Source organism: Trichosurus vulpecula, chromosome 7 (genome assembly GCF_011100635.1).
Source record: "Trichosurus vulpecula isolate mTriVul1 chromosome 7, mTriVul1.pri, whole genome shotgun sequence".
Taxonomy (NCBI): Eukaryota; Metazoa; Chordata; class Mammalia; order Diprotodontia; family Phalangeridae; genus Trichosurus; species Trichosurus vulpecula.
The window spans coordinates 102,264,389-102,277,626 of NC_050579.1; the positions used below are offsets into that span (position 1 = coordinate 102,264,389).

General features: G+C 38.2%; 1 pseudogene; it reads left to right on the plus strand.

The window, feature by feature from the left end:
- Positions 1-6,174: 6,174 nt before the first annotated feature.
- LOC118857592 lies at positions 6,175-10,982 on the plus strand (annotated as a pseudogene).
- The last annotated feature ends 2,256 nt before the right edge of the window (positions 10,983-13,238 follow it).

Here is a 13,238-nt window from a genome sequence, read left to right on the forward strand (position 1 = left end):
CTTCTGTTTTATGAGAATGTTCATCCCCTGCACGTTCAGAGTTATGATTTCTATCTGTGTCTTTTTCTCCATCCTATTTCCCCCTGTTTATGCTTTTATTTCTCCCTTTCCCCTTCTCCTCCTCAACAAAGTTTTGCCTTTGACCGCCGCCTTCCTCAGTTTACCCTCCCTCTTTATTCCCCTCCCTTATCTTACCGTTTCCCACTTGCTACTTCTCCTCTTCCTTCTGACCACCCCCCTCCCTTTTCCCCCCCTTCCCCTCCTACTTCCTGTAGGACAAGTTAGATTTCTAAACTTATCAGGGTATGTTATTCCCTTCTTGAACTAGATCAGATGACAGTAAGGCTCAAATACTGCTCTTCTCCCTCCCTTCTTTCCCTCTACTATAATATGTTTTTGTGCCACTTCATTTGGTGTAATTTACCCTTTTCTACTACCTCCTTACTTCTCCTCTCATAGCCCTCCCTTTATATCTCTTACTTATATTTTATATCTTTACATCAGTTAATTGATACATTTCACAACCTATGTATATCCCTTTCAATTGTCAAAATAGCTGTACCATTCTCAAGACTGACTTATATATGTATATATACATATACACATGTATATATGTGTGCATATATATATATACACACATATGTATACTCACATATATATATATGTATATATATATACATATAAAACATACATAAGATGATATAATCCCACATAAAGATGTAAACAACCTGCCTTATTGGTTAATAAGGTTTGTGGGGTTTTTCCCCCAGGTTACCTTTTTATGTCTCTCTTGAGTTTTGTATTTGGAGATCAAATTTTCCATTGAGTTCTGGCCTTTTCATCAGGAAGATCTGGAATTCCCTTATTTCATTGAATGTCCATCGCCTTGCCTGAAAAATTATGCTTAGTTTTGCTGGGTAGTTGATCCTTGGTTGTAGTCCCAGCTCCTTTGCCCTTCGGAATATCATATTCCAATTTCTCCTGTCTTTTAATGTGGAAGCTGAGAGATCCTGCGTGATCCTGACTGTAGTTCCACAATATTTGAATTGCCTCTTTTTGGCTGCTTGCAGTATTTTCTCCTTGAGTTTATAGTTCTGAAATTTGGCTATAATATTTCTTGGTGTTTTCAGTTTGGGATCTCTTTCAGGGGGTGATCGGTGAATTCTTTCAATGACTATTTTGCCCTCTGGTTCTAGGACCTCTGGACAGTTGTCTTTGATAATTTCTTCGAAGATACTGTCAAGGCTCCTTTTTTCATCGTGGATTTCCGGTAGACCAATAACTCTTAAATTGTCTCTCCTGGATCTATTTTCCAGGTCAGTTGTTTTGCCAATCAGATATTTCACATTATTTTCTATTTTTTCATTCTTTACATTTTGTTTTACTACTTCCTGGTGCCTCATAGATTCATTAGCTTCCACTTGCTCAACTCTAATTTTTAATGAGTTAGTGTTTTCATTTTGTTTTTGAGTCTCCTTTTCCATTTGGTTGATTTTACCTCTCAGGGTCTCATTTTCTCTCTTTAGATTCTGTATCTCCGTAGCCATTTCACCAATCTTATTCTTTAGGGACTTGATTTCGTCTTCTTTTAGCTCCCTAATTTGGTTTTTAAAATCCTCCTTTAGCTCTTCCAGCCATGCTTTTTGGGCTGGAGACCAGTTCATATTACTTTTTGAGGTATCAGACACACCTATAGAGTCATTGCCGTCCTCTTCCATATCCATATTTTGATCCTACCTGTCTCCATAAAAAGAATCTATTGTCCTCGGTTTTTTTGTATTCTTCTTCATGTTTGTTGTTTTCCCTTTTCCTGACGTTACAACGAATTTCTATCTTTGGGCTCTCTGTCCCAGCTTTCTTATTCTGGGGGTTGTGAGTCTAGAATTATAACCTTCAGTTTCCTGAGGTGTGGGGGAGGGGTCTGGCTCCCTGGCATCTCACTCCCTATGGGTGCTCTCCAGCACTTGCTTTTCAGCAATGGTCTCAGCTGTTTGTTGTTTGAGCTGATGACTGGCGCTTCCCCTGGGGGAGCAAGATTATGTCTGGGCTCCCGGTGTTGACCCCTGCCGACTCTGCCCCTCTGGGACTAATGAGCTTCTAGTATTTGTCCTGTGAGGCCGCACTACTTTCTCCTCTGTTTCAGTTCTCTTTTATTTTTTCCCGAGGAATTCTCTGGGTGAGGGGGGGAGGGATTAGAGGCTTTTACCTGGCCATTGAGTCTTCCGGAAGTTCAAGAAGCCGAGTTCCTGGGTTTTGCAAGCGTCAGGAGTGGGTGTTTTCACGGCCGGTGGCGTTGTGCTGCCTCTCGTCGCTCCCACAGACTGCCGTCCTGTGTTGGGAGTCCTGGGGATCTCTGCCGATTTTGGGTGCCCAGCTTTCTCCCAGCCCGTCTCCCACGTGGATTTCCCCGCTGGCCGTTTCCGCTTTGGTCTGGAGCAGCTCTGCAGCCGAGCACTCTCCGAGCCTACAGGATCGTGTCTTCAGCCTTTCAGACTCTCCCGGCTCGGAAACTGGCCCCACGCAGACTGCTCGCGGTTTCTGACTCTCTCAAATCTGTTCAAATTCACTTTTTTATAGGAATCTGACAGACCTTGTGAGAGAGCTCGGTAAGACGCTGCCTTCATGCGGCCATCTTGGCTCCGCCCCCCGACCATTATTATTTTTTAAAAAATGAGTCTCTCTTCTTCCCAGGAGGTAGAGAAGCACAACAAAGGCAACCAGCATTCTTTATTGCTTGCCTAGCCAAAGTCATTAGCCTTCCTAGGCTGTAACCCCTCTCTGTAGCTTCATCACATGGCATTAAAATAGTTAGTAGGGCATCTATTTGCACAGTTGGACCTATTGACATGTTAAAAGAAACAAAATTGCTTAGCCTGAAATAAGCAAGCAGAGAAAATAACACAAAGTGGATTATCTCCCTTTCTCTTTCTCCCACAAACACAAAATTTAAAATAAGAACAAATTTCATTCCTTTGTGTTTTTACTTGTATAATTCCCTATGCCTAGAATGTCCACTTCTTATTTCTCCCTGTTACATACCTAAACACTTCAAATGCTACTTCCTCTATGATGTTACCTATTTCCTGATCCCTTCCTTCTTCCTAAAGCTCTGCACTTTTAACTCGGGTCTATTGAATCAAGATTCAATCAGGATATGTGTTAAGTAAAATCTCAGGGCTCTGCAGGTAACCTATTGGGCAAGACACATGGAAATGGTTTCCTTGGACTTGAGGTCTAGTTAACATGGATACCTTGAAAATCATCTAACCTCCACATGAAGTCTGATAGCATTTTCTTTGGTCTTGTTTTATGCACTTATCCTCTTTTATATTTTACTTGTTTTCATACTTTCATGGCATAGTGGTTAGAAAGCAAGCCTCAAGGACAGGAAGGCCTGGGTTCAGGTCCCACCTATATACCTACTGGTCGTATAATTGGCCAAGTGGCTTCACCTCTTCTGGTATTATTACCTACACTCTGGCCATCAAGCTCATCTTTTTCTCCCCTAATGCACTCTACGACTGAATCTTGGACTCCAATAGGCTTGACTCTGATAGGTGGATTTTTACCTCATCTTGCTCAGAATCAGGCTTCTAAGCCATTTTCCTGCCATCTCTTTATCACACTGCAGTGAGTGATCCATCCCCTCTTTCTAGCTCCCCTTTATGTATTTTCTTCCTCCATAAACTTCTTGAAAGCAGGGGCTGTCTTGCTTGCTTTTGTATTCTCATTACTTAGCACAGTGCCTGGAATGTGGTAAGAATTTAATCATGCTCTCTCTGTGTCCCTGTCACTGTCTCTGTCTCTCTGCTTCTCTGTTTCTGTCTGTCTCTGTTTCTGTCTGTCTCTCTGTCTCTGTCTCTGTCTCTGTCTCTGTCTCTGTCTCTGTCTCTCTCTCTCTCTCTCTCTCTCTCTCTCTCTCTCTCACACACACACACACACACACACACACACACACACACCCCCTTATACTGTTCTAGGCAATTCTCTAAGACTATAAGCTGCAGAGAAGATGCTGACCTGCATTAATTCCCTAAACCAGTAGAATCACAGTTCCAGTACCTATATCTATATCTTTGTTAGATTATAGTACCTAATAATTGGTAATAGATGGATTGTTTCTTATTTATATTTGTATCTCCTTCAATGTCTAGCCTAGTAACCCTCCACAATATATAGTTAAAACATTTAAATGAACATTAAATCAAATATGAAAGAGAGATGTGTGACATGAAAAAAATTCTTCCATTGAGTAAGATAATAGAAAGTCTATGTGTAAAACTTCTTCCACTAATGTCAATAACAGCTATCACATTTCTTAGAAATTATAAGATTAGTCCAGGGAGCTGACATCATGCCCCCATTCTTTCCTTCTTTACTACAGTCTCTGAAAAGCAGGTGTTTCTTCTCCTCACCAAGGCCAACTATTTTATATGTAACCTTGGTCTATTACCTTCATGTCTCCCCAGATAATATTGTCTTCTCAATCATCCCCTCTCTATTATCATCAATCTCTATAAACACACTTAAGTCGCTTCCTTTCTCTAAAAACAAACAGCCAGACACCACTAGAGCCTAAAATTCCTTCAATCTATTGTACTATATCTTTTCTCCATGTCTCAGGCAAATTCAGAGAAAAAATATTCTGTAGAGTCAGTACTTCCAGTGCTCCCTCTTCAGTCATTTGCTTTCTAATTTTGTACCTCATCACTCAACTGAAATTACTACTTAAAGTTATCAGCGATCTCATAAAAATGTTATGATGATCTTTTATTTCTTATTGCTTAGGTATCCCTCTGAATTCCTCTCCCATGCCCTTTCAGAAAGCCATCTCTGATAACAAATTTTTAACAAAAGAAGAGAAAAATTCATCAACACTGATCAACACATCAGAAAAATGACATTATGTGCAATATTACATTCCTAAGGACCTCCAAAATCTCCAAAGGTGTTTTTCTTTTACAAATTACTTCCTTGGGGCCAAGCGTATCTGTCTAATTCTACAATATTAAGCTTCAATTATTTTATGATGGTTATTTCCATTTACATTGTTGTCATTTTATACAGTTTTCTTGGTTCTGCTTACTTCACTATGCATCACTCCATTTAAATATTTTCATGCTTCTCTCAATTCATGATATTCATAATTTCTTACAGTAATGTTTTGCCATATTCATATACTGTTCATTTTGACTATTCACCAATCAATGGGTATCTACTTGGTTTCAGTCATTCAGTCAATAAACATTTATTAAAGTCCTACTATATGCCAGTCACTGTGCTAAGTGCCAGGATTTTAAAAGCAAAAGATAATCCCTGCTCTCAAGGAGTTTACAATCTATTGGAGGTGAAAAAATGAAAACAACTATGTGCAAACATGATAGACACAAGAAAAACTGAAAATAGTAAAAAGGATGCACTAGAATCAAGGAGGGTTGTGAAAGGCTATCTGCAGGAGGTGGGATGTTAGCTAAGACTTTAAGGAAGTCAAGAGGCAGAGATGAGGAGAGAGATTGTTCTGGCTTTTGGGAAAAGCCAGTGAAAATACCCGGAGTCAGGAGAGATAGAATGTCTCGTCTGAGGAACAGGAAGGGGACCAGTGTCATTGGATTGAAAAGTAAGCGTCGGGATGTAAGAAATAGACTAGAAAAGTGTATATGGGAGGTCTAGGATGGTGTTGAATTTTATGAATAGTTTTGAATGACAAAGAGAAGATTATAGTTTATCTTGGTGGTGATAGGTAGTCACCAGAGTTTGTTGAAGAAGAAGGTGTATGTAACATGGTCAGAAATATACTTTAGGAAGATCGCTTTACCGGCTGAATGAACTGGAGTAGAGAGAAGTTTGTATCACAGAGATGAACCGGCAGGCCATTGCAGAAGCTCAGATGTAAAGTGAGGATGATCTGTGCCAGAGTAGTGGCAGTGCCAGAGGAAAGAAAGCGTTATGAGCAAGAGATGTTACAAAGGTAAAACTGACAAGCTTTGGCAACAGATTGGATATGGGTGGGAGGGTGGGGGTGAAAAAAGAGTGAAGAATTGAGGATGATACTCAGATTGAGAGACTGAGGTACTGGGAGGACAGTGATACCTTTGAGAGTAATAGGGAAGTTGAGAAGAGGGGAGGGTTTGAGAGGAAAATGATAAGTTTAATTTTGGACATATTAAGTCGAAGATGCCTATTCAGTTAACCATGTCCAATAGGCAGTTGGAGGTACAAGACAGAGGTAAGCAGCAAGGTTAGAGCTGGAAAACAGATCTGAGGAACATCAGCATAGGGATCATCACCAAGTGAAATGGTTTAGAGGTAAAAAAGAGAGCAGGATAGAGCCTTGTGAAACATCCATGGTTAGAGGGTGTGACTTGCAGAATGGGACAGCAAATGTTTGGAAGAGTGGTAAGACTGGCAGGAAGAGAATCAGAAGAGTAGTGTAATGAATTCCTAGAGAGAAGGAAGTATGAAGGAAAAGAGGGTGATGAAAAGTTTCAAAGGATATAGAAAGATCAAGAAAATTGAGGTTTGAGAATAGGTCATTAGATTTGGCAATTTAGAGAATATCAGTAACTTTAAATAGAGTGATTTCTAACACTTAGCATAGTGCCTGAGACATAGTAGATGCTTAATAAATTTTTATTAACTGACAGTTTTGATATAACAATGAGGCAGGAAGTCAGATTGTAGAGAGTTAAGAGAGTGAGAGGAAAGGAAGTAGAGGCACCCTTTATAAACTATAATTACTTGAGGTGTATACAGAAGCTTTCTTTTAGTCAATGATTATCTTGGAATACATGCCTGGCAGTCAAATCTTGGGGTCAAAAGGTGTGGACATTTCAGTCACTTTATCTGCATAATTTCTAATTATTTTCCAGAATGGCTGTGCTAATTTGTAATTTCATCAACAATGTATTAGTGTTTCTTTCCACTCTGCTTTTTCTTGTTTTTTTATCATCTTTGTCAATTTGTAGAGTGTGAAGTAAAATGCTAGGATTATTTTGATTTGTGTTTCTCCCATTATTAAAGATATGGAACATTCTTTCACATGTTTTTATGTAATAGTTGGCAATTCTTCTGTTGAGAATTGTATTTTCATATCTTTTGACATTTTTATCTATTAGAGAATGGATTCTGGTCTTACATATGTCTTGAATAGTGAACTCCAAGATCAAAAAAATCCTTGGCCATCAGCGAACTGCTTCTTTTCTTGTCCTAGGTGCAGCAGTGATCTATTAATTGCTACATCTGGTAGACTTTTCTCAATTCTTATCTTTCTTGGCCACTCAACAACATTTCTCACTGTTGACCTTATTCTCCTCCTGGATCCTCTCTCTTCATCACTTTCTAACCTCCCTCTCAGTCTCTTTTGCTGGATCATTGATAGTCTGTCTCCTAATTGTGGGCATATCCTAAGGGTTTATGTTGGACTGTCATTTCTTTTCTTCCTTCTTGTCTCTGATTCTTAAAATTCCAAATTTCCTATAAGGCTCACCTTAATTGCTACCTTCTACAAAAGGCCTATCCAGGTTCCCCCAGCTGGTCACGCTTCTATTCCAAAATTACATAATTTCTCTTTCATGTCCCTTTTGCATATCCTAACTACATACATTTTAGATGGTTCCATTTTGGTCTTTGGAGTTTCAAAATGTAGCACCATTCCTGACATGTAGTAGATGTCTACGTGTAGTAGATGCTTAATAAATGCTTGTTGATTGATTGAACTGTTTCTAAGCCCTATGATTCTATAAATCTAAAAACAGTGGGCCAGGTAGGAGTTTGCAGACCTGGATACGTGATTAATTTGGTTTATAACCCATGGGCAAGTCATTTTACCTCCTTGAGCCTCAGTTTCCTAATTTGTAAAATAAGAGTAACAATGCTTCCATTATCTGCCACATAGTTAAACCACTATATAAATGTTATATGTAATATATATATATATATATATATATATATATATATATATATATCTCAATTCTTTTGGTTAAAGTCTAAAATCTCCTTAAGGCTTATAGTGAATATAGAGTTGGAAATTAGTATTTGCATCATTTGTCACTATTTCATCTGGAAAGAATTATGTGCAGGAGGCTGTACAAACACACCTACCTGGGACATTCCTTAGGTGTCAACTTGATCGTATTATCGAGTTTTCCTAGTCACTTTTCCTAATATTTGAAACATGTTGCATTTTTTAAAAAAAAAACCTAAGTAGCTTTCGGTTTCTGCTTGTTACTAAAGCAAACATCTTTGGGGGAGGAAAAAGATATCATCATTAACTCTTCCTACTAGTTAAAGTCTACCAATTCAATCTGTCACTTGCAGTTTTTGTTGGCATAGAACATGCATCTTTTCTGTCTGCAAAAGACATTCAAAGCAATTTCATGGAAGTAATTTTGACATCTGAAATAAAACCTAGCCCAATATGGCTTATGAGACTTAGGACCTATCATATATATGATATGATATGATATTATATATGATATATATAAAATTATATATATCATTTTTTGGCAAACAACACACAGTACTAAATTACCATAGTAATCTAGTGTTTGATAAATGTGAAGTTCTAAACTTTTGGGATAAGAATTCACTATTTGCCAAAAAATGATGGGAAAACTGGAAAGCAGTTTTGCAGAAACTAAGTATAGACTAACACCTCACACTATATACTGACAATGTAAAAAGGCAAATATGATTTAGATATAAACAGTGATATAATAAGCAAAGTAGGGTAGCATGGAATAGTTTACCTGTCAGGAGAACATTACAAGATGTAAAATATATAATTTTTATTACATTAATTTTTTTTAAATTTGGAAAAACAAAACCAATTTAGCCAGGATTAGAAGGAAAGCAGGAAATTGGGGAAAATTACAGTAAGTTCTCTGATAAAGGGGTCTTTTATCACATACGTAGAGAACTGAGTTAAATTTATAAGAATATGAGTCATTCCCCAACTGATAAATTTTTAAGTGATATGAACAGGCAGTTTTCAAATGAAGAAATGAAAGCCATCTATAGTCACATAAAAATATTCCAAATCACTATTGGTTAAAGAAATTCAAATGAAAACAACTCTGAGGTACCATCTCACACCTATCAGATTAGCTAATATGACAGAAAAAGAAAATGATAAATGCTGGAGGGGAAATGGGAAAATCTGCACACTAATGCAGTGTTCATGGAGTTGTGAACTGAGCCAACCATTCTTGAGAACACTTTGAAATTAGACTCAAAGCACTATAAAAGAGTGCATCCCCTTGACCCAGCAATATACTACTAGGTCTGCTTCCCAAAGAGGTAAAAAAAAAAAAAAGGAAAGTGACAAAAATATTTATAGTAGCCGTTTTTGTGGAGAGAAAAAATTGGAAATTGAGGGAATGCCCATCAATTGGGGAATAGCTGAACAAGTTGTGATATATAATTGTGATGGAATTCTATTGTGCTATAGTAAATGACAAGCAGGATGCTTTCAGAAAAACCTGCAAAGACCCATATGAACGGATTCAAAGTGAAGTGAACAGCACCGGGAGAACATTGTACATAGTGACAATGATACAGTACAATGATCAACTGTGAATGACTTAACTGTTCTCAATAATACAGTGATCCAAGACAATTCCAAAGGACTTATAATGAAAAATTCCCAAGACCAAGAAAACGTGAGAAATCAAGGAGAAATGCAATGGGCTAACAACTGGAAATACAGGCCAGGACATTAAAGTCATTAGCGAAGATTGCAAAAGCAAAGCAGTGGAAATTCTAGCAGACGTGACCTCCAGGGCCCTCTGCCAGGCTGCTCATTTACAAAAGTCATTGTGTGGATGACAACAGCTGGACCCTAGTGGAACATCACCCTTTATCTAGGATTAGAAAGTGCTTAGGAGACCACAAGCTGGTTGTCCAAGCAGAAAACATGATGGGAGGTGAAAGTAAAGTTTTATTCAGGAAGAATTATACAAAAAACAAGTTTTTCAAAATCCTGTGAATTTCTTCCCAGAACAGATGGTGGCTTGGCATCAGCAATCAAATGGCAATATTCCCCAAACTTAGCTTTTGCAGAATTTTTTTAAATTCCAGCAGTTGTCCTGAAATTCAAGGTTTTTTACATGTGAAAGAGCTAGGCAGGAAGTCATGGAAAAATTATATGTGTGTTTGCAAAGATTATTACTTTATTGCTCCACAAAAGGAACTTCAAAGGAGCCAAGGCATTTGAAGTTGTTGACTGACCTGGAAGACAACAATATCTTTTCTCTGGTAGCAGGCAAGAAGCAGTACAATGCCCCTATAGACTATGGCTTTTGTAACAAGCCAAACAAAGTAAGGAATGAGACTGCATGCTGAGGATGAATAGAGTAGAATGTGTGGGATGATGGCATTTCGGTTCCTTGAGTACGGCATGCTCCTTCTTTATCTGAATTACAGAATTCCACAGCAGAGGAAAGCCTGGCTTTCCCCCTTCTCAACTCTAGTATGTAGTGTTTCTGAGAACTCCTTCATGGCAATGGACTTTTCTAGCCAAACAGGGGGAGTGATTGAGAATCCAGCTGAAACTCAGAGAGTAGCCTTGGAAGAGGGCCATGCTTGGAGGAAACAAAACACAAGGAAGTCTTAGGTAGCCAAAGTCCCCTCTACCCTTCTACACTAAGTACAGTGATCCATAGGGCATAAAACTTGTTTCATGGAAGGATCTCTCAGGAAGAATTACATAGGATTTATTAAACAGTGAGGGCTTGTAGATGAGCTCTTCCTCCTTCATGACAGCTAGAGTAATCTAAAGGCATTTGTATTCACACTCTGTCAATCACCAGAAAATTAAAAAAAAATCCAGATATTGCCTTGTGAGGATGAGAGACAGATGTTCTTTGGCCTTGATGACAGAAATACCAAATTCACCAAATCTGATCAAACTTGTTGAGTTCTACTAGCTAAACAAAGGAGTTTCACCTTGCATCAAACATCACTATATCAGAGTGGCCTTATGAGAGAAAGTTAACTTAAGAGAAAGTTAACACCGGAATGAATGAGCAGGTCTGTAAATTGTTTTCTAAATTATATTCTGCACCTTGAGACTCTCAAAGGGATGGAATCAGTGGGTGCTAACAGACCGAGGACCTTTTGGTTTGTCCAACACCTAAGAATGACCTCCTGCTGAGTATCCCATCATACCTTCCTCCCTTTGGGAAATAAAGGAACATATGTAGAATTGTGTACAAATTGGAGACTAAACTGGAATAATCATCTTGACAGAGCCACTTAACAGGAACAGTTTCTGAATAGAAATCATTGGAACAGGATTTTTGCCCTGAAATAATCTTGATAATTAAAACTTGTGTGTTTACTTTTTTGTATTGATCAATTTTTTGCATTCCTACTTTATTTTGGATATTGTATACAACATATATTAGGACATGATGTAGCTTTTCAATTGATATAGGAGCTAATAAGTCTCTACCTGTCAGAATTAGAAGACCTAAAGTGTTAGGACTCAGCATTTCTCCTATGGCAGTTTCTGCTGTCAGCTGATTGAAACAGTGTGAATTCAGTTCTAAAACTGTAACTTCAGCACCCAGTGGACTTTGAAAATCATTTATGAGGTTTTTATCCTTAGGGAAATGACTAGCGTACAGGTAACATAAATTACCAGACCCAATCATGAGATCCTAGTCTAGTCATCCAATGTGTGTGCACAAATGTTTGAACCTTTTGTTGTTAATATGTGTGTTATATTTTTCCTCCAGTCAAATTGTTTTATTTTTCAGGAAATTCACCGTTATACAATCACAACTGAATGACCATGCTCAAGCTTCAAAAGAGGCTGGTTTCTATGGAAAATCACCAGTGCTGATCATCTGCTTGTTAGTACAAATCATCAGCCCTTTTTATTTCTTTACCTTTATTTCCTCTGTGGCCTTCAGTTTCTTTCAGAAACACCACCATATTACCATCATCATCCTGTTGGAAAGGCTAAGTAATGCTTACAGAATGCAGCCCAAGCCCCTGCCGTGGGTGTAGTTCCACAAGTTTAAAAGAACAATGACTCCTATTTTGTTTACTGCAGTGAGTGTCCTGAATGTCTCCATGGTGAGAAATATACACAAACAACAAAATGGACATAGACTCAACCTGACATTTAAGAGGTTTTGACCTTGTGACTTCTATCCTGCTGAAGGAAACACAACACAACACACACACATGCACACACACACACACATACATGCATGCACATGCTAACTGACTGCAAGCTGATTCAGAGTCTACGTTACTACTGGCTAATGATAAGAATTACTTCACTGTAAATGTTTAAAGTGAATATTTAGTCATAACACAATTTGGTTTTCCTTTTTTTCTGATGAGCTGGAAAGATAGTGGCTACAGTCGTTCCCATGATCTTCCAGCCCAAATCTCCCAGTCCTTGCTTCTTACCCTGAACATAGAAACAAGGAGCAAAAATGGCCATTTCCTCCTTTTCTGTGCAGATGGGAAAGTGCTTAGCTGAAAGCGTGTTCAGACTACTGTGGTGAACAAAATAGTTTTATTTTAAAATAGCGGTGAGAATGCCGACCGACTGCCTGATTGATGTTAGCCACTGGGTTGCTTCAAAAATCCTCTCTGCTAAAGGAAAAAAAATTCATGCTGCTCTTTGGTCATAATATATAGCTTTGACAATAGTTTAAGACAAAAATGTAACAAGATTAAGTAATGCATATCAGCTATAACTATGTTGATGGTATAGAAACACTGCATTTTAGTTTACAGATCACATCTAGTATTTTCCATGAAATTTCTACTTGGAAGATGGAGATTATTTTTTAGCAAAAGGTGTTTTTCGAGTGCAACATGGAATTGCATATTCCTGCCTTTTTTTTCTTTCTTAACCACTCTTTTCAATCAGAAATTTGGCTAATAACTGTTCATATTTCCAACCTCACTTTCATGCCTGATTCAGCCACACTTTGGGGGGAAGACACAACTATTATAAACTTTTCTATTTGGTGGACTGAAGTAAACCGTTTTTTGGTTAAAAAATAATACTACCATCCCTCCAGTAACCTACGTTGACAACCTTGGTGTCATCCATGACTTCTTATTCTTCCTTAGCACATATATCGAATCAATTGCCAAATGGTGCTATTTCTGCCTATGCATCCTTTGAATCTACCCCTTTCTCCCTATTAACAAAGCCACCACCATAATACTTGCTTCAACACCTCTCCAACAAATTTTTGCTATATCTCCTA